The sequence below is a fragment of the Crotalus tigris genome, unplaced genomic scaffold, assembly GCF_016545835.1.
Source record: "Crotalus tigris isolate CLP2741 ecotype Arizona unplaced genomic scaffold, ASM1654583v1 scf7180000017685.4511686, whole genome shotgun sequence".
In the NCBI taxonomy this organism is placed as follows: Eukaryota; Metazoa; Chordata; class Lepidosauria; order Squamata; family Viperidae; genus Crotalus; species Crotalus tigris.
Window position 1 is genome coordinate 442518 of NW_024096565.1, and position 19837 is coordinate 462354.

The 19837-nt window shown below is 37.7% G+C and overlaps 1 protein-coding gene across 3 annotated transcripts in view; it reads left to right on the plus strand.

Annotated features, from left to right (window-relative positions):
- The window catches only part of GPC6 (glypican 6), an 818259-nt gene that overhangs the window by 45450 nt on the left and 752972 nt on the right, over positions 1–19837 (plus strand). The window contains exon 1 of one of the 3 annotated variants that reach the window (XM_039337644.1): positions 8477–8575. The exons of the other annotated variants lie outside the window; for them this stretch is intronic. The gene's annotated coding sequence lies outside the window, so the exon portion shown is untranslated. Of the gene's footprint in view, positions 1–8476; positions 8576–19837 lie in introns of those variants that run through there. 3 annotated transcript variants of the gene reach the window in all.

The window sequence follows — 19837 nt, forward strand, 5'->3', positions numbered from 1 at the left end:
TCTCTCCCCCAATCCCATCCTGTAACACATGGGCCTTTCCCCACACACCTATCATTCAGTGTACTTACCTTGGAAGCAGCCCCCATTTTGTCCCACCCACTTGTGGTTAGGGATAAACTGGCAGCCGGCAGGCAACTGCTTTACCTTGCTACCTTAACAAGGTCTATATAGCACGGCAGAAGCTTCTGAATACGGCATCTTCTGTGAAAGATCTTGTTAAATCAGCAAAATGAAGCACTTCGTCTTGTGGCCATGAGATGCCAATTTGAACCTGGTCCCTCATTTTGTAGGTGGGACAAAATAGCAATCACTTCTGGAATCGTGCCATGCAATCACGTGATGAAGCAAATCCATTCCAGTTCTCTGGAAGGCTTCAGAGTTCTTTAAAAGGTAATTGAGGTTCTTTGGCCTAGCGGGGTAGGAATCAGGCCTAATCCCAGGGCGGATCTGGTGGGAATAGGAAAAGGTTTCTGGGGACCCCAGGGCAGGAAGCTTTGGGGCGGGTGGCAGAGGCTTTGTGAGGCAAGTGCAGGTGGCCTGGGCATGCATTAAGCCACCAAGGGCTTCCCTCTCCTCTGAGGCACCCTGTGCTCTTCTTAATAATTCATGTGTTTGTTTAATGATTCATTGGATAGATCAGAGATGGGGGTCATTAAGTAAGGGTCGTAATGGATGGGCTGTATTATGGCTGTAACAGAAACACAGAATAACAGAGTTGGAAGGGACCTTGGAGTTCTTCTAGTCCAACCCCCTGCACAAGCAGGAGACCCTATACCATTCTGGACAATCGCTTCTTAAAAACCTCCAGTGATAGAGTACTCACAAGTACTGGAAGCAATCCGTTCCACTGGTTAATTGTTCTCACTGTCAGGACATTTCTCCTTAGTTCAGGTCGCTTCTCTCCTTGATTAGTTTGCATCCTTTGCTTCTTGTCCTATCTTCTGGTGCTTTGGAAAATAGGTTGATCCCGTCTTCTTTGTGGCAGCCCTCAAATATTGGAATGCTGCAATCATATCACCCTCCCCAGTCCTTCTTTTCATTAGATTAGACGAATCCAATTCCTGCAACCATTCTTCATATGTTTTAGCCTCATCTCTCTCTCTTTTTTGCCCCTTAATGTACTTTAGTGTATGAGAGCCATAGTGGAAGAGTGGTTAGAATGCAGTACTGCAGGCTAATTCTGCTGACTGCCAGCAGTTCAACAGTTCGAGTCTCACCAGCTCAAGGTTGACTCAGCCTTCCATCCTTCCGTCCATCCTTCGGTAAAGTGAGGACCCATATTGTTGGGGGTAATATGCTGACTCTTTAAACCACTTAGAGAGAGCTCTAAAACACAGGGAAGCAGTATATAAGTCTAAGTGCTATTGCTATAATAAACAAAAACATTGTTGATACAGTATTTAAATTCATTAAATTGATTTGTTAACCTCTCTAGGAATTCCTGTGGTGTTGAAGATTTCAGTATAAATATGTAAAAAAAACCCACATACATTTAAAGTGTCCTATAATGTCCTTTACCAAAAGTTTTATGCAGCAAGATCCTTTACCTGTCTTTTGGTAATTAATATGTCTGTTACATAGCAACACACTTTGCCAAGAATCCTGAGACAGTTAAAAATTGGCGCTCATTCACTCTCTCTCCTGTTTCTGAGTGTATGAACAATTTCCATTTGTCAGCGTCAGCCTGTGTGAAAAGTACTTGACTGGAGTGATTAATTTTATGATTCAGCAAATGATCTGTTGAAAATATTGCAGAAACACTTCTTAAGCAGAGTGTTCAAAACAGAAACCTTTGTTCCCAGATTAAAATTACAGTGGAAACTTCCTTGACAAATTTGGCCAAGACAATTACTATACAAATTGAAAGGCTTTAATTTCTGTAATAAATTAATTCTGTAAGACTGTTTACTCATTAAGCTGAGAATCAGATGGCTGTTTAATCCTGAGGTTTCCTAAGCACTGACGGAGAGCTGAAAGATGGAAGAGGTAAAGATCAGATTCACGTGAGTTCCAGACATTAATGTGAAATATGTTTCTCTGCTCATGTTCATGTAGTTGTGTTCTGGCACGCTCCCCTGTACTATGGCAAAAAGGGATGTCCTTACTCTCCATGACATGTTTCCAATGAATGCATTATCCCTGAACAGCCATTTGCCCACAAAATTTATACCTCTTCTTATACCTTCAAAAGCTTTCCTAAAAGTAACAGTGGAAAAACTTGTGACACAAATGTTCCACTAATATTGGCATTCTTATGTTGAGTATTATCTTAAAATAAATATGGAGGACAACTTGCCCTGTTCATGATGATTCCAGTTTTTTTTTTCCTACCATTATTAGGTCCTGCACATTGTTATTCTTCCTTCGGTCATCACCACTCCTGATCTGATGGGTAGCTCTATACTTATGCTGTGCTACTTTGAGTTTTCTGCTGTTAAATTTTCCTTCCAGGGTTACTTAAGGATAGCGACTTGGAATTTCTCAGACTAGTTACCTGCGAGAGGTTGTGGTAGAAGGTTTGGATTTGGACTCATGAGTTGTGGTAGCTAATTTTGCCAGGAGTTTGATCTTGACTGGCTCAAGGCTGACTCAGCCTTCCATCCTTCAAAGGTCAGTAAAATGAAGACCCAGATTGTTGAGGACCCAGATTATAAAGCATTAGAGAGTGCTGTAAAGCACTGTGAAGTGGTATATAAGTCTAAGCGCTATTGCTATTGCTATTGCTACATGCTCTCCAGGGTTTCCATTCTATGATTCTTTGATTTTATATTCTATAAGTCTATCTCAGGCATGTCAAATTCACGACGTATCGTGCGACGTATCGCAACTTTCCCCCCATTGCTGGCAATGGGGTGGGCACGGTTTCAGTATGATGCATCTGGCCTGCAGGCCGGCGGTTTGACATGCCTGGTCTATCTTCTCTATTCTGGTACTCTACAAATCCTTAAATTTCTCAGCCAGCACACACATCTGAACGGATCCATGTTGGGAAATGCTGTTTTACAATTTTATTTAAGGCATTTGTACTGTTCAATCTGTTTGGAGGTAGAGCTCTTTTGAAAGGCTATAAACACCATAGTACTCCCGAACTTAATCAATTTGTTTTAAAACATTGATTATCCGTGTTGATGGTTTCATAATTAACTAAAACTCACCTTTCTGAGAAAACACTTTGCTTTTGTTTTCACTAACAAAAAATATTTGCGCTGTGTTTAGAGAGGAGATGCACCGGCTGTGTTCAGTTTCCATTAATCTAAGGACTTTAGCAAGGGGCAGAGCTAATGCCAAGGATGAAGGACATTGGGGTTTTAAAAGAGAAAAAAACGTATCATTTATCTCTTGTTCTTTGCACCGCCAGAATTTTAGCTTCCTAAATTCCCAAGGACAAAAAAGTCACAGAGCTATTGGAATGTTCAGATTTTTATATGCACCCATGGCTGTTCACCTTAATGTCAAATTTTGATTTATTTCTGGTTTTCTCCAAAGCTGTTCTTTATTTAAAATAATACAAATTCACAGGGGATAATACTCTGAATACTTCAGGCACTGTTACTAGAATAATTGCCTGTTTTTAGAATGTATCCATTTAAGGACGGAGAAACACAAAAGAGCTTGTATCTATGACAGTATCGGTAAGGAATCCTCCTCTTTTAAGTGCTATGAAGTCTCAGAATGTATGTGTATTTCTCTAATTTTCCTTATCAAGAAGAAGCACATATCTTCTCAAAAGCAAGTTCCACTCAATTGTCAATAACTGTTCTCATGCCTCAGGAAATGACAGGTCAGTCTTCCATAAACTGTTGCCATCTAGATATCTCTAGATTCATCAGTGATAATCCCTAGTCCAGGGGTAGGCAACCTTGGCTCTTTTATGACTCGTGGACTTCAACTCCCAGAATTCCTGAGCCAGCCATGCTGAGGGGAAAGGGAGAGGTTTCCATGCTGAGCCATGCTGGCTCAGGAATTCTGGGAGTTGAAGTCCACGAGTCATAAAAGAGCCAAGGTTGCCTACCCCTACCCTAGTCAATGAGTTAAAATCCAACTCATCTAGAATATGTCATGACATAACTGTTTTTTCCAGAAATCTAATGACAGCATTGATAGATTGATTATGTGCCATCAAAAAGTTATTTTTAACTTGAAGCAACCACGTAGTTAGATTTTCTCCATAATTATCTATCTCTAACCCTGCTTCAACAATGTACCGTATATGCCGCCGTATTAGGCAACCCGGCGTATAAGACGACCCCCGTCTTTATAGCTGGGCCGCATTCCTAGAACGTCGTCTTATACGCCGGAAACTACCAGTATTTCCGGCGTATAAGACGACTCGGCGTATAAGACGACCCCCTCTTTGGCACTGATTTCAGCGCTCGCGGAAGTCGTCTTATACGCCGGCATTTACGGTATCTATAGCTTCTGTAACTAAATGCCTGTGCATTTAGGGTTTTCCCCTCCTTCCCTTTTCTTTCACCTTTCTTAGCATTAGAACATTCTCCTGAGAGCTGGCTCTTCACATAATACATCTGAAGTAGGATAATTTGAGCCTGGCTATTTGTGTTTTGGTGGAGAACTCTGGATTGTTCAATAAACTGTTTGTTCATTTGGTTTTGTTTGTTGATGTTTTGGGCTGTCCATGGTATTCTCATGAGTCTTCTTCAACAAATGGAAGCATTAGTGGGATGCTAATTGGCCACCTCCATGAAAGTACTTACAATTTATTAGCAGATTATCTCTACAGATAATTAATATACTCCTATTACTTTGAGAGAGAACAAACCATCATAAAAAGTGAGAGGGTCATTCAACGCAACCTACAATTGTTTGTCATAGACCATGTTGTATGGTGTGAATTATCATTTGGATATGTAGTCTAATGATACTGTTCTTACACTGTGTCTCTGCAGCCCTCTAAGCAAGCTGCCTTGAACTTGAACTTTACACCAAAGATAGATTGAACAATCAGCTTTAGTTTACCGAGAATTCACTTAAGAATTTTCTTCTTAAGGGCCTCTTATTTAGCTAGGCAAGGAGTTAAAGTTTACTGGCAGGGCGGGCATAACATGACTACTAACTTGAATGGTTTGAAATGGGACTCAGATAAATTTATGGAAGAAAGGTCTGCCAGCAAATTTATCTCCAGGTTGGGGGCAAAGACCTCAAAGTACCAGCTACAGGAGAGCAATAGAAGGGGAAGTCATATCTCCACATTTACTGCTTTGTGAGACAATTGGCTGTTCCTTAAGAAGCAAATGTTGAATTAAGATGACCCTTGGCAATGTGCACATATGAGACATCCCCTATTTGGTATGGCAAGGCATTTTTCAACACTAGGCTGGCAGTGCAGGTCAATAGAATGAGTTCAGTAAGCGAGAGAGAGCTGATTTCCTATCTGAGTAGAGAAATGAGAGGGAAAGGAAATAGCTATCTGAAAAAAACTAAAGTAAGAAGACATTTCTGGGCAGAGATTATGTTATCTTTCATTTTTCTGAATCATTTAGCTCAGGACTGTTTTGGGTAGTGATGTGAAGAGGTAAAGCAAAATGACTAGATTACTGATAGGAAATACGGTATTTCTACTTTTTGTGCACAGAATCAATCTGATATATTTCAGTTTTCTATTTCTCATTCTTCTAAATCATTCTTGTACACGCAGGCCCTTTGATCCTTAAGCCTGCAATATAAGCCAAATGCTTGTATAGCCACCTTTCCATCCTTTCATAATTTTACATTGTGTTGCAGCATACTACAATTATCTATTCTATTAAGAGTTTTCATTTCTACTCTATCACAGACAGACGTAAACAATGAGTTTTGGATGGTGTGTCTCTGAACAGACAAAATGAAAGATTGGTGGACCCTGGTTTGAATCTCTGTTGTCTCTGAAGGTCAAATTGCCCCCAAGTGTATTCCAAGCGCAGTACACATAGTCCTCGATTTACAACAGTTCATTTAATGACTGTTCAAGGTTCAACGGCACTGAAAAAAGGTGACATGATCATTTTTCACACTTATGACTGTTGCAGTACACATGATGGTCGCATGATCAAAATTCAAATGCTTGGCAACTGGTTCATATTTATGACAGTTGCAATGTCCTGGGCTCATGTGATCAACTTTTGCGACCTTCTGACAAGCAAAGTCAATGAGGAAACCAGATTCACTTAACAACCATGTTATTAACTGAACAATTGCAACAATTCATTTAACAACAGAGGCAAGGAAAGTCATAAAATGGGGTAAGACTCACTTAACAAATGTTTTACTTAGCAGCAATAAATTTTGGGCTCAACTGTGGTCGTACGTTGAGGACTATCTGTAATTGCAGTAGGATTTTTGTACATATTTAACCATCAGGTTCTCTGGGCTTCAGCAGTTGAGTACTAAGTATTGATTAGGGTTGTGTTTTTTTGCCGGCATGTTGCCCTGCTTCCCATGAGGCTTCTTAGCTCAGTGGTTCTGAAGTGGGGATTGTCTTTCAGTATTTGTGCTCTATGTAACATTTGAACTTGGGGGAATTGGTTAATGGCTGGAGGCTGTCTCGGAAGTGTCAGTTAAATGATTGCTGGAATTGGTGTTGTCTTTATTTTGATTGGTCCATTTTGTCTGCTTGCTGTTTGTGGCCTGGATCAGCGCCTGACTGGGCAGTAGATTCTATCTGGCTTCATTAATGTGTTGATGGCCCATTTATGTGTTATCCATTAGGACTTTTGTTTCATTTTTTGTAAAACAAGGTCATAATAAGTTAACTTGGGTCTCACAGGTTCTTTCATGAGTACATTTAGTAATGTGAGAGGTAGTTCATTATAGCCTATGGGAGAAAATGCTTTTAATGGAAACCCATCTAATTTGTACTTTCCTCAATGATACACGAAGGAAAATTTAATTATCCTTCAGAATTTTTACTCTTTGGAATTATGTAATTCAGTTATCTGATTTCCCCTCGTGCCTTGCATAAACCTATGTATACTAGAGGGAAAAGCAGAAGAAATATGTGCACTAAAGAAAATATACATAATTGACCACTGTTAGGCTTAATCTGTTTAGTGGAGAGATTTCAGGTTTCTAATATGAACTCAATAGAGTGATTGGAAGCAAACATGTATGTTCATTTCATCTTCATTTAAGAACATTATTTCAGAAAGTACAGATTTTACAGAGGAAGTAATGAGATAACTAAACTGCTAGGCTAGGAGGAGAATGTGAACAGTATAGGTTATCTGTGCATTACATGATTAACTCATTTTTAATGACTGCACAATTATCTCCTTAGGAATCCTAGATCTAAATTGGGAATGTAGGGGATTTACTGAGAATTTTTAGCAAATGAACAGAGTTTCAATTTAAGAATGCCTTTGGGAAATATCAATGTTAAGTCTTATTTTAAAATTATTACCTAAACCTGCCCTTATACTTTCAAGAATTCTCTTCATTGATTGTAGACTTTCACAATACTGAGGTAACCTCAAATAGGGGGGAAAAAAATGAAATAGTTCTTATAGTTACAAGTTCCTCTGTGGACAATGTTCGTAGCAGTTGCAGCACATTACAATGTGCTCATATCTGGAAATCTCCCAAGCATGTTTCCTGATTTATGGTGATGTCAGTGAAGCACTATAGTGGGAATAAATGTGCTGCAAGAATGCTCAGAAGCAAACTTCCAGGGATCGTGAGTCTTTCTCAAAGAACAGACAAGGTTTTTATATTCACTCCCCAATGGTTATCTGACTTTAATCAGCATCTAACTTGAAAATATAGTCCATTTTTTTTGCCTCATACAAAATATGTCCTTCTCTGTTTACTCTTAGTCAGGATACAGTTGTTGAATGTACCACTAGAAAAGAAGTTATAGATAAAAATTCTCCCTACTTACCTTAAAAAAGTAGAGGTGACAGGGAATGTACTGGGCTGATAGGGACAAAAGTACTTCACTGCTCTTTAACTGTCTTTTGTAGGAACTTTGATTCCATAGAAATAAATTGAGATAGGAATAATGAATGATTGGTGGCAGATGAAAAACCCTTTTATATTATTGTAGGCTGTTTCCTTGAACTACACTGCCAAAGAGAATAAAGTCATTTGCAAATGTTATTTGGCATCTTGAGAACACTCTTAATCAGAACAGGATTCTTCTTCCAAATACATATTCAAAGCACCATTTGGGAGACAAATGCCATAGATGATCGTTGTTATAACATTTGCATGATGCGACATCACATTATGTTAAGCTGTACTCTGAAGCTCTGATACTCAGAGTATGCCAAGGCTGAAAGGGACTTGACAGGAAACGGAGGAGTAAGCGATCTTCAAGCCACCTGTTCAGGCATCCTGATTAGCTTATTCAGTAACCTTCCTTCCCCTTTCATATCCACACATGCTATCTTTTTCTTTCTATTAACACTTAATAGTCAAAGGGCTGTAAAATAGCACTAATGAGAACTATAGCAGCCTGGGAGAGCAAACTCTGATTATGGATTTCAAGCAAAATTCAGCTCCTCCTGCCATACAAGAAGGGGGAAAACAAGATTATGAAAGCTATGAAATTGGGTCCTGTTGAATGGAGAGAGATTTTGAGGTCAGATTCAAGTATCTTGGCTGAGCCATTTAAGACTAAAATGAGTAATGTGAAGTAGAGATGGAGCATATGTGTATTTGGCAGCAATGCATGGTCTCCAGTCTGTATTTATAAAGATGGTTTTAGTTGTATGGTATTTTGCTAGAGAATAATTGAAAACCAAATGGCAAGTATGTTCTGGTTTTGGTAAAAGTTGGTGAAATATTAAATAGTTATTGCAAATATGCAGCTTTAAATATATATTGATATTAATCTTTATCTTTCTATAGCCTGGAAGTTTCAGGATAGATTACACAATACTGATAATTAATTTCATTAAAATAAATAATATTAAAATATCAGTACAAAACCTATATATACTGTATGTATGTGTGTATATGTATGTATCTACACATGCACACATACAGGTAGTTCTTAGAACCACAATTGAGGTCAAATTTTCCGTTGCTAAGCAAGATATTTATTAAGTGAGTGACACCCCATTTTATGACCTTTTTTGCCATGGTTGTTAAGCAAATCACTACAGTTAAGTGAATCATGCGGTGGTTAGATGAAACTGGCTTCCCCCATTGACTTTGCTTGTCAGAAATTCCCTAGGAAGCTTGCAAATGACAATCTCAGAATCCCAGGATGTTGCAACCATCATAAATACTTGCTGTTTGCCAAGTGCCCAAATTTTGATCATCAGATTATGGGGATGCTATGTGGCTATAAGTCACTTTTTTCAGCGCTGTTGTAGCTTTGAATGGCCACTAAAGAAATGGTTTTAAGCTGAGGACTACTTGTAAATGCATGCCACCCTTCTATGTGTCCTATCTCTGCTTTTGCTAACTTTTTTATCTTAGTCCTGCTGTTTCCTTGCTTCTTCAGCACTATATCTCTTCTCAAGGTCAGGTTCCAGAATCAAATACATGTGTAGCTCAGCCTTGGGTTTCCAGAAGTTTGGGACTATAGTTCTCAGCATCCCTGATCATTAGACATTTTGGCTGGAGTTTTATTGTAGTTAATGAAATGCATAATTATTAAACTAAAATCTCCAATCGTTGTAAATTAACTATGATGCTAATCATGATGTAAAAATAGAATCTGCGATTATATTTCTTTAACAGTTGCCTTATGGATTTTTTTCCCCTTTACACACTATATCAAATCCCAGAATGTGATGCTTTGGCATGTCAAATCATTATCACATTGATATTTATTAAAGCTACAACAGATTTGCTTTTTTTTTCCTGAAGCTGTCTTAATTCAGTGTAAACTATGCATTCATCTCAATAGTCAGAAACTATTTCAGTTTTTCTGTTTTAATTTTAACCTATTGAAAGCCTGCCATAAAGGAATAGCATGGGGTTGCAAATACATGGTATTCTGTTGAATTGGAAGATAGAGTGGATTTAGGTGTGTGAAAGAAATCTTTCCTCTGTATCAATGGAAAAAAATCTGCAAAGTCTTCCAGCCTCAGCTTAAGTGCAACACAGATGGAACGTTTAGACAGTCTACTCTGCATTCATTATCTTCACAATAAATCCCTGGCCTTCATTTTGAGAAAATAATTTATAGAATGTATTTTCTCAAAAGTTATATACAAAAATGAGCCCTACCAAAAATATTTTAAATAGGAAATTTATGTTTTAAAAATCTGAATCTTGGAAATATGGAATAAATTGCCTTTAAATTTTATGGGAGTAAATACTGTAGTTGATTTTGAAAGCCAGATTGATTCATGGACAGCAGTTATCAATAGCTTCTTGTATTTATGATTGCATCATCATCATCATCATCAAAAAGTTGGAATGGACCTTGGAAGTCATCTAGTCCAACCCCCTGCTCAGGTAGGAAACCTTATACCATTTCAGACAAATGGCTGTCCAGTCTCTTCTTAAACAACTTCCAGGGTTGGAGCATTCACAGCTTCTGGAAGCAGGTTGTTCAACTGATTAATTGTTCTAACTGTCAGGAAATTTCTTCTTGGTTCCAATATCTTCTTGATTAGTTTCATTGCTTCTTTTTTTGCCTTCAGGTGCTTTGGAGAATAGCTTGATTCCCTCTTCTTTGTTGCAGCCCCTGAGATATTTGAACACTGCTATCATGTCACCCCCCCCGTCCTTCTCTTCATTAGATTAGACATACCCAATTCCAGCAACCATTCCTTATATGTTTTAGCCTCCAGTCCCCTGATCATCTTTGTTGCTCTTCTCTGTACTCTTCCTAGAGTCTCAACATCTTTTTTACATCGTGGTGACCAAAACTGAATGCAGTATTCCAAGTGTGGCATCACCTATTGTACAGTGCCTCTTAAAAACCATTGAAAGCTTTGTTGCTTTTGGGTAGCATGTCTTACCCTACTGCTCCTTGAGGTAGTCGGTTAGCCACTGTACAAAACATTGGCTTGATCCATCAGATTGGTTGGGCAATGGATCATCTGCATATTGGAAGCAAAATGGGACTCTTCATTTTATTTGCACAACAGCATTGAGCTAAGACAGACCATGACTGGGATAAAATCACCTAGTGAGCTTTATGGTTGGGGGGGGGGGTTATGTTAAATCTGGGCAATGTTTTCAATTTTATACAAATAATAATAGAGAATTTGTGGTGTATAAAAAAAGGTTTCCCAAGACTTTAAGTTAACTACTACATTAAATTAGTTCCGGTTTTAAGGTAGAGTTGCTTAAAAATATTGCTCAATTTTTTTAAAGTATATCTTCCATTGCTTTGAGAAATGTATCTGAAGAAATCATAGAAATTTTTGAAAAAAGTTTATATTAATTGACTTCAAATGAGTCTTCTTACTACATTCATCAATATTCACCCTAGGGAATGAAAGTACTGCAGTGAACCAAAATAATGATCTTTTTTTAAAAAAAGAATATTCTTCAATGTGATGATGTGATGATGATGAAAATCAAGGCTTAGTCTGGTTGGTATTTGGCTGAGGCTATCAGACTACCAATTAAAAAAGAAAAATACAACCTGGAAAATAATAACACACCATGTGCATATTGTTATGATTTCATAAATATGTCAGTGAAAATTTCAAAATTTCAGATCATGTTCATTTGATGTTTTTGTTCTGGTTTCAGTTTGAAGAAAAATAACCATAAAAGGAGAGACCCTGGAACTTTATATTGTCCATGAGCTATTGGGATTGCAGAGAAAACAGAATCATAGCTAGTTTCTCGCCATCTTTTCAATTACAACAATATTTATTTCACTTCTACCTAAATTATATCATTATAATTACTTACATTTGCCCTTCAGCCTACAAATTATTGTACAAAGAGCCTTTTCTTGTATATCTCTGAACTCATTTCTGGGTGATGCACTTCCTCCTTTTGGATGGTATCTAAGTGTTCAGTTTAAGCCCACACTGGTTCAGGAAAAAAATCTTTTAATGAATCTAGTACAAACCCAAACATCAGAATGTCCTGTCAATAACTTGGGAAATAAGAAAATCAGGAGTACGAATAGTTATTATTTCTCTGAAGTTTTAGAATTAAACATGTGTAGAACTGTTTCATTTTAATATAGGGGTCAGATGAGAAACTTGTGACTTGTATCAGGCTGACTGATGTCTTGGAATTCAACAATATCTGTGGGTCAAATGTTCATCAAATTGCACAAGTATATGATAGAATTTGGTGTGCGGTTTTCCTTCTTTTCTTTATGTTATCTTTGTTGCCTTCAGCTTTTCTTCCTTTTTTTTTTTTTGCTAATTACCTTTAGGCAGAAAGGGTGTGGGATATGCTGACTGATTAAATAGAACAAATGTATTCTTGTGAAACTTGATTGAGAGCATGAAGATAATTTCATGGTTAAGCATTAATTCATTTCCTCCATGGAAAATAAAAATAAAAATGCTTATGCCTAGACTTCGCCCAAATAGTTGCATGTTTTGCATTTGTTACGCTATATGTTTCAATTTTTTTCAGAACTTGAGTAGCAAACACTGCTAAATTCAATGGGACATAATTTTCAAATGTACATCATTTGTTTGAGATTGCTAGGAAAGTTTGAAATTGCTAAAAAAAAAAAAACAGGTTATTTTAGCAAATCTTGCATGCCATTTGTCTTGATGTCTTATTTATAGCCAGGTCTAGAGGCTATAAAATAATCTGTAAAAGTAATCAGGGTTCAGAGAGCTGCAACTTTTCAGTTTCTTGGTACAAGGTGAAAACAGATGGTTTCTTTTAAACACAGTGATATCAATGTATTCATTCTCTATTGATTTTTATATATGTCCCTGGAAAAGCCATCAAGATTTAGAGACAGATAAGCCTACCTAAATAAATTTTGCAACAGACATCAGTTAAACCCTACTATTAGGAACAGAAATTAGTGTTCTTTCTTTTCCTTTTTTTCCTCTTACCACATTAAAAGTCTTTTAATACTGAAAACTTAGATATTTGTCATTTGACCAACTTTTAAAAGTAATATGCTTTGTAGAAGCTATCAGGAAGAACAATAATTTTGTTATATTTTGTTTTGTTTAAACAGGGAGGATAAGCCTAATAGTTTTTTTAAAAAGATATAATAACTATGTACTTAAAATGTGTCTCTTTATGTGAAACAGATGGAATTTTTCAACCCTAGGCTATAATTTATTTGCATGTAATAGTTCTTCTGAGTAGATTTTCAAATGCAGTGCATTTTCATAAATGTCAAGAAAATCATACTAAGAGAAAATGTGTATTACAAGATGATAACATAAAATCTTCACTGAAGTTGCTGGTTCCTAACTTTTTGATGATTTGGTACTTAGTAAAGGTTTTGTTAGATGATAAGTACCTATTTTTCTGAAGCTAGGCCTGAAAAATAAGTGGTACTCTGGACTCCCAGTACAGAATTAAATCAAGTTTGACATGTGACATAAGATACATTTCACATTCTCCTTCAGCTACTAAAAAGCATCCAGGTAAGGAGTGAATCAGAACAAAGGCAAAGTGGGATAAGAAATAGGGGTGCCAAACCTACTTATATCAGTCAGTATTAATCTTGATTCCACCCCTTCTTCTTGCTGATTATTTTCATTGAATAGGCTTGGAAAGGGGTATTCCAGGCATATTTAGGCCGCTGGGTTCAATTTCTAGTTCAGTGCAGAAATCTCAATTAAGGACTTCAGCTTATCTCCAGCTGGATAATTGCTTTCGTTATCACATTTCTCTTTTTCCCAGTTTTTAGCCAATGTTCAGTATCTTCCTGTAAGTTTATACCATTGGACAATGAAGAAATTGTGGATTACTATATGCTGTAACACTTTGTCAGATGGCTGATAAGAGTTTTATTTTCCTTCTCTTTTCAAATGTGAAATGTAACCAGTTCCCTTAGTTGTCCTTCATAAGGGTTAGCTTCTGGTTTCAAGCATTTTTATCAAGTTCTGGGATATTTACTCAATGTCCTTTCTCAGATAGGCCAGCAATGTTAATTTGCCTATCACTCACAAAACACACCTTTGCTCACAGCCATTAAAAAAAATGCAATATGAATATGGCTGTAAGATTCAGCACGCACACTGCTCTGGTTTTCAGCAACTTGATATTGAAAGGCAGAATACCTTATGACAAAGTTGTAAATCTTTCCCTTAATGTTGCTTTTCGTTCCAAACTTGAAAAACTGTATATCATAGACCAGATAAGCTCCAAAAAGTTTGAACTGTTTCTGAGGCAATGAAACCTTGATAGACTTTTCTCATCATTGCCTTTTTCTATTGAGAGTAATTATATTTTAGATTGGCCTTCAGAAGAATTTGCATGCATTTAAAGGATACCAAGAAGATCATTTATCCAAAAAAAGACTTGCTGGTGATCTATAAACAGGGACATGCTTTACATAATGGGTCAGGGAATACCTGCCCTGGCTTCTTTTCAAACTTCCATTTCTCTCAACTGATTAATTTCTTGTCTTTATCTATTTTTTTTTCCTTTCTAAAAAGACAGATGCTCAATACAGGCTGCCCTCAGTAAAAAGGGTCATTTCCAAATCTCTTTCCTGATCTTTTGTGTAAGTATATTGCAACTTGAACTTGATCGTATGCCTGCTATTTCCAGGATAGCCATCAAATATGGAAATATTATTAAAGACAGGTTTTTTTTGGGGGGGGATAGAACCTTGTTCTCCCAGTTTAAGGAAAATTGGTTAAAATGGTTTAGGAATCTATTGGGATTCATTTTAAAATATGTATTTTTATTAATTTATCAAATTTGTTTGCTGTCCATCTTGTGGTCTCCCCATATTAATAATAGACTAAAAATGTCTTGAATGAACAGTTCTGTCCGACTCAACATTTTTTATTATCCACCTTTTAAAATGCGCAGTACATAGCATTACAGAGCAATGAAACTAATATTTATTAAGACATCTTTTGAACAAGGCTAAATATTTGCAATGAAAAGTAGCTGAAGGCCAGAAGCAGGCACTCTGACAGGGTCTTAAATCTCCTTTGAAGTCAATGGTACTTCAGAGCTCATAAGGAGCTTGAGAACTACACTAGTAAAGAGCCTAACAGCAAATCTATACACTCACTGGCAATACTTTTATTAAACATACTTGCCATTTCCCTTTTGTCTAGATCACAGTTTTCAGTAAAATGTGTAAATTATTCAGCTATTAGTTAACTTGTTCCTGAGTCGTCTTCCAAGGTGACACCTTGGAAACATGTTTCCTCCTGTCTCCATTAGTTTTTTCTCCCCTTTTCTCTATGTATTCACAATAGCAAAATGAATAAGGTTGAAGTGATAGTGGAAATGCCTATTTTATCAGTAGTCAATTGTCACATTTACCTCAGTATGGCTCTTCAGATACTCAACCCTTTGTTAACTTAATTAACAAAAGACTCTCAAATACAGATAGTCCTTGACTTACAACAGTTCACTTAGTGACCATTCAAAGTTATAATGACACTGAATAATGTCACTTATGATCATTTTTCAAAGTTACGACCTCTGCAGCATCCCCAGGATCATGTGATCAAAATTCAGATGCATGGCAACTGGTACATATTTATGACCATTGCTGTGTCCCAAGTTAACGTGTTCCTCTTTTGTGACCTCCTCGCAAGCAAAGTCAGTGGGGAAGCCAGATTCACTTAACAATCAGGTTACTAACTTATCAACTGCAATAATTCACTTAATGACTGTGGCAAGAAAGGTTGTAAAATGGGGCAAAACTTACTTTACAACTATCTCACTTAACAACAGAAATTTGGAGCTCAGTTGTGGTCATAAGTTGAGGACTACCTGTACAATTTGGATGGAGTAGATTCTTTATTAGACAAGAATTAAACCAAGTTCATTATACACAGAAGACCTATTTGAGAAGAGCAGAGAAGAGTAACAAAGATGATCAGAGGACTGGAGGCTAAAACATATAAAGAACGGTTCTTGGAATTGGGTATGTCTAATTTAATGAAGAGAAGGACTAGGGGTGACATGAATACCTCAGGGGTTGCCACAAAGAAGAGGGAGTCAAACTATTCCCCAAAGAATCTGAGGGCAAGGCAAGAAGCAATGGATGGAAATTAATCAAGGAGAGAAGCAATCTAGAACTGAGGAAATTTCCTGACAGAACAATTAATCAGTGGAACAACTTGCCTCCAGAAGTTATGAATGCTCCAACACTGGAAGATTTTAAGAAGAGATTAGACAACCATTTGTCTGAAATGGTTATCCAGTCTCTTTCTTGTCTGAGCAGTGGGTTGAACTAGAAGACCTCCGAGGTCCCTCCCAACTCTGTTATTCTATTCTATTCTATTCTATTCTATTCTATTCTATTCTATTCTATTCTATTCTATTCTATTCTATTCTATTCATTGCACTATATAGCAAGTCAAACCTATTTATGGTTAATGTTTTATGGTTCAATATTCTGTGCTTTTTCCTCCCACATTTTTTAGTTGGTGCATATGAAGTATTTTAGGAATTCATTGTTTTGTTTCCCCTTATATCTGAAACCAATATAGATTGCAACAATGGTGATTCATATTCATCAGACTAATATGTTATGGAAGGTCCCTCCCCCTAGAACAGAGTAATTATATAGATTGTTACAATCATTAAAAAAAGAAAGTACGACACATCATTTTCTGCCCCATGTTATCTGCAGTTTTGTTGTTTTTCCTGGCAACCCACAATACTTACAGAAAAATTATCTCCCAAGTTATGTTATGGTCTGTTAAGGTATAAAGTGTAAGATGGAGTTTGTTATATCTTTTATTATTACATTTCTACTTTGAACCTGCAAGTGCTGCTGTAGTATTTTCTATTAGCCTTCAATGTGAAATTGTCCAACATTGTTACACATGTACTGTATTGGGGAAAGAAACTTGATGGGCTTCCCAATTTGTTATGAAATAAGACTCCCTTAGATACTTTAAACAGCTTCCTAAGCAGGTAGATTTATATAAACATGGGATATGCATATGAATTAAAAGCAAATGCAACATTGGATAGTAGCAACTGCATTTTGAACAACACAAGAAATACCTATGAGATTCTACCATTTTGTGTAAAATATTACAATTCAGTACACTTTTTATTTCATTTAGCTAGATATCTTTTCCCAAATCCATATGTAACTTTAAGTGTAGCTCTTTTAATTATGTCTGGCCTCATAGAACTTACATGCAAGTATTCCAGCCAAGTCAATTGGTATCATTCCTTGCACAAGACTATCCTGAGAAATTGGTTTTAAGATGAAAAGAGCAAAAGGACTATACATATTCTGCTGAGACAGGAAAGGGTGCAGGTAAATAATTGCAAAAAGACTACCCTCTTTCAGAAAGAATGGAATTGCAGTAAATTTGCTGATGGCAATATCATGGCTCCTTGGATGAAGAGGAGGAATTGTAATTGAGTTCTAGACAACTAATGAAGTGAGTCTTGATACAAAGGTTCATAGACAACATTATGGAGTGAGTTCCCAGAAACCATTTCTCCAAACTCTAAGCATGAGTTGGGTACCATATTATTTACCCCCAAAGAACCTTGCTGGTTTTAATAAATATCCAGAAGTTAGAAGAGAAGTGCACATTTGCAAGAAGCAATTCATATAAAAAATAGTACTGCTCATAAATAGCACATGGCTACGAAAACATATCTATTAAGGGCTGTAATGGTTTCACAATACAGACTGTTTTCCTATGTCTTTATAAAGATCTATGACCTTCTGATTCACCATGAGACCACTTTTCTGTTTTGTTTGTTCAAGCTGGTTGCTTATATGTATTTGATTCCTAGAATCATTGATGGTTTGATTTCCCCAACCATATATTTGTTTTCTCTGTAAAATCCAGCTTTCCAGTCGGAACTCTTATGTTTCAGCTTGGAATGAATTAGATTTAACAGCCTTGTGAATTAATCAGGAGTGCCTCATTAATTAGAGCTTGTTGAAAGCCATCAGAGCAAGAAAGCGATATTAGAAATATCTAGGAATACGCCACCGAATCCTAACTGGAAGCACGAGCATGTTCAGTGGCCTATCAGTTACCTCTGATCTAAACAGGACTAGATTCAGTACCATATGAAATCTGGTATAAGAGTCACTGGATCAAGGTAACAGCAGGATTTCCTTTATATTTCTTCATATTCTAAGTCTGTATTTGTCTTAAATCTGACAAACAAAGGACATGGCTCATCTAGATAAGAATCTTGATTGCAGATTAAGAAGTTGATTGCTGCCTGTCAATACAAAGATTTTTATATATATATATCCACTCTGGTTTAATTATGGTGCTTCTTCCTCCTGTCGTTTTCATGGTTTAACAAATGTTTTGCTCTGTGCTTCTCAACCTTTAAGCTGAGTGTCTATTGGTTTTTGACATAACTAACATTTCTCTCTTATTAAATTATGGGTCCCAACTTAATTTCCACAGCCATAGCTAATCTTAAATGGAACTGTAAGGACCCACCTCAGCTAACCACCCAAAAAAGCAGAACTCTTGAAACAGTCATTATCTCCCCCCAAAAAAACTTGCAACAAAGCCGTCCAATTGACAGAAAGTAATTGGGGGTTTTAGCCTCCTGAGTGGTATCACCATTTCCCCCCCTAGTTCTGGGCTAATCATGCATCGTGTACACCCTGAGTCCAGCAAGGCAGCTAATTTTACTGTCTTCCCAGTGCCAGGTATATAAAGTTATGAGGTTGATCGGCCCACTCACCAATGGGTCATTCTTGTAGTCATTTTCTGTCCCTTCTGGGCCATCATATGTGGAGTCGGAGCTCAACCCTCTTGATCATGGTCCCAGGGGAGCTCTATGACTTCTTTGGACCTCATTGCAGTCTCCCTGGGGTGTGATGAGGCTCTTGGAGGTCTCCCCTCTCTTGGTAGGTTCTCGCTGTGCCAGTCCGCAGCTCGATGTCCCATATGAAGCAGGCGGTGCTGCGAGATGGGGCAGGCGAACCTTGTCTGGTCTCCCCTTGCTTCTCTGACTGCGGTTTGAAGCTTGGTCTCACCAGGTGATGTAGGTGTTTGCAGTGATCAATCTTTACTTCCTCAGCTAGCAGGCACCAGTCATACAGCCATCCCAGGGCTCCGTGAGCTATGCAGACTTTATATAGCTGTTCGTTGAGCCCATGCTGGAAACAGCTTACCAGACTGTCTTCCGGCCAGTGAAGGCGACTGGACAACTCTCTGAATTCTTCAGTGTATTCAGCAACTGGTCTCCTTCCCTGGTTCACTGTTTTTATCCATTCCCGGGTTTTCTTGTCTGCCAGCCGGTCTTCAAAATGTCAGCGGAGAGCAGCCATAAAATGGTTGAAATTCCTCAATTCGGGTGCATTGCAATTGGACAGGGTCACTATCCAGTAAGCTGTTCCACCTTCCAAAGCTAGGGTAACCACACGGACCTTCTTGACATCAGTAGGTAGTATTCTCCCATAGATTTGCACATAGGTGAACACTTGTGCCAGGAAATACCCCAATCGCTTTGGGTCTCCATCAAACTTCATTCCGATTGGAATCAGTTTCACCTCGGCTGGTTGGGGTGGTCTGCCTCTTGTTCCTTGAGATGGATGGCCTTGCCGCAGGGCTGCCTCCTGGGATCCAGCCACTGCTGTCTCTCGGACCTCTGATTTATCTTCCTTCGATTCACCCTTCCTTCGATTCAGGGCTTTCTTTTAACTGCACCTTAAATTCATCAAGGGCTTTTTTCACATACTCCATCATAGCTTCCATCTTCAATTATTCCTTTTCCCCATCTTTATCAGGAGGGGCAGGTTATGGATTTTTTTTTCTTTGCCTTTTTCTTCCCACCACCTCGGGTAAAG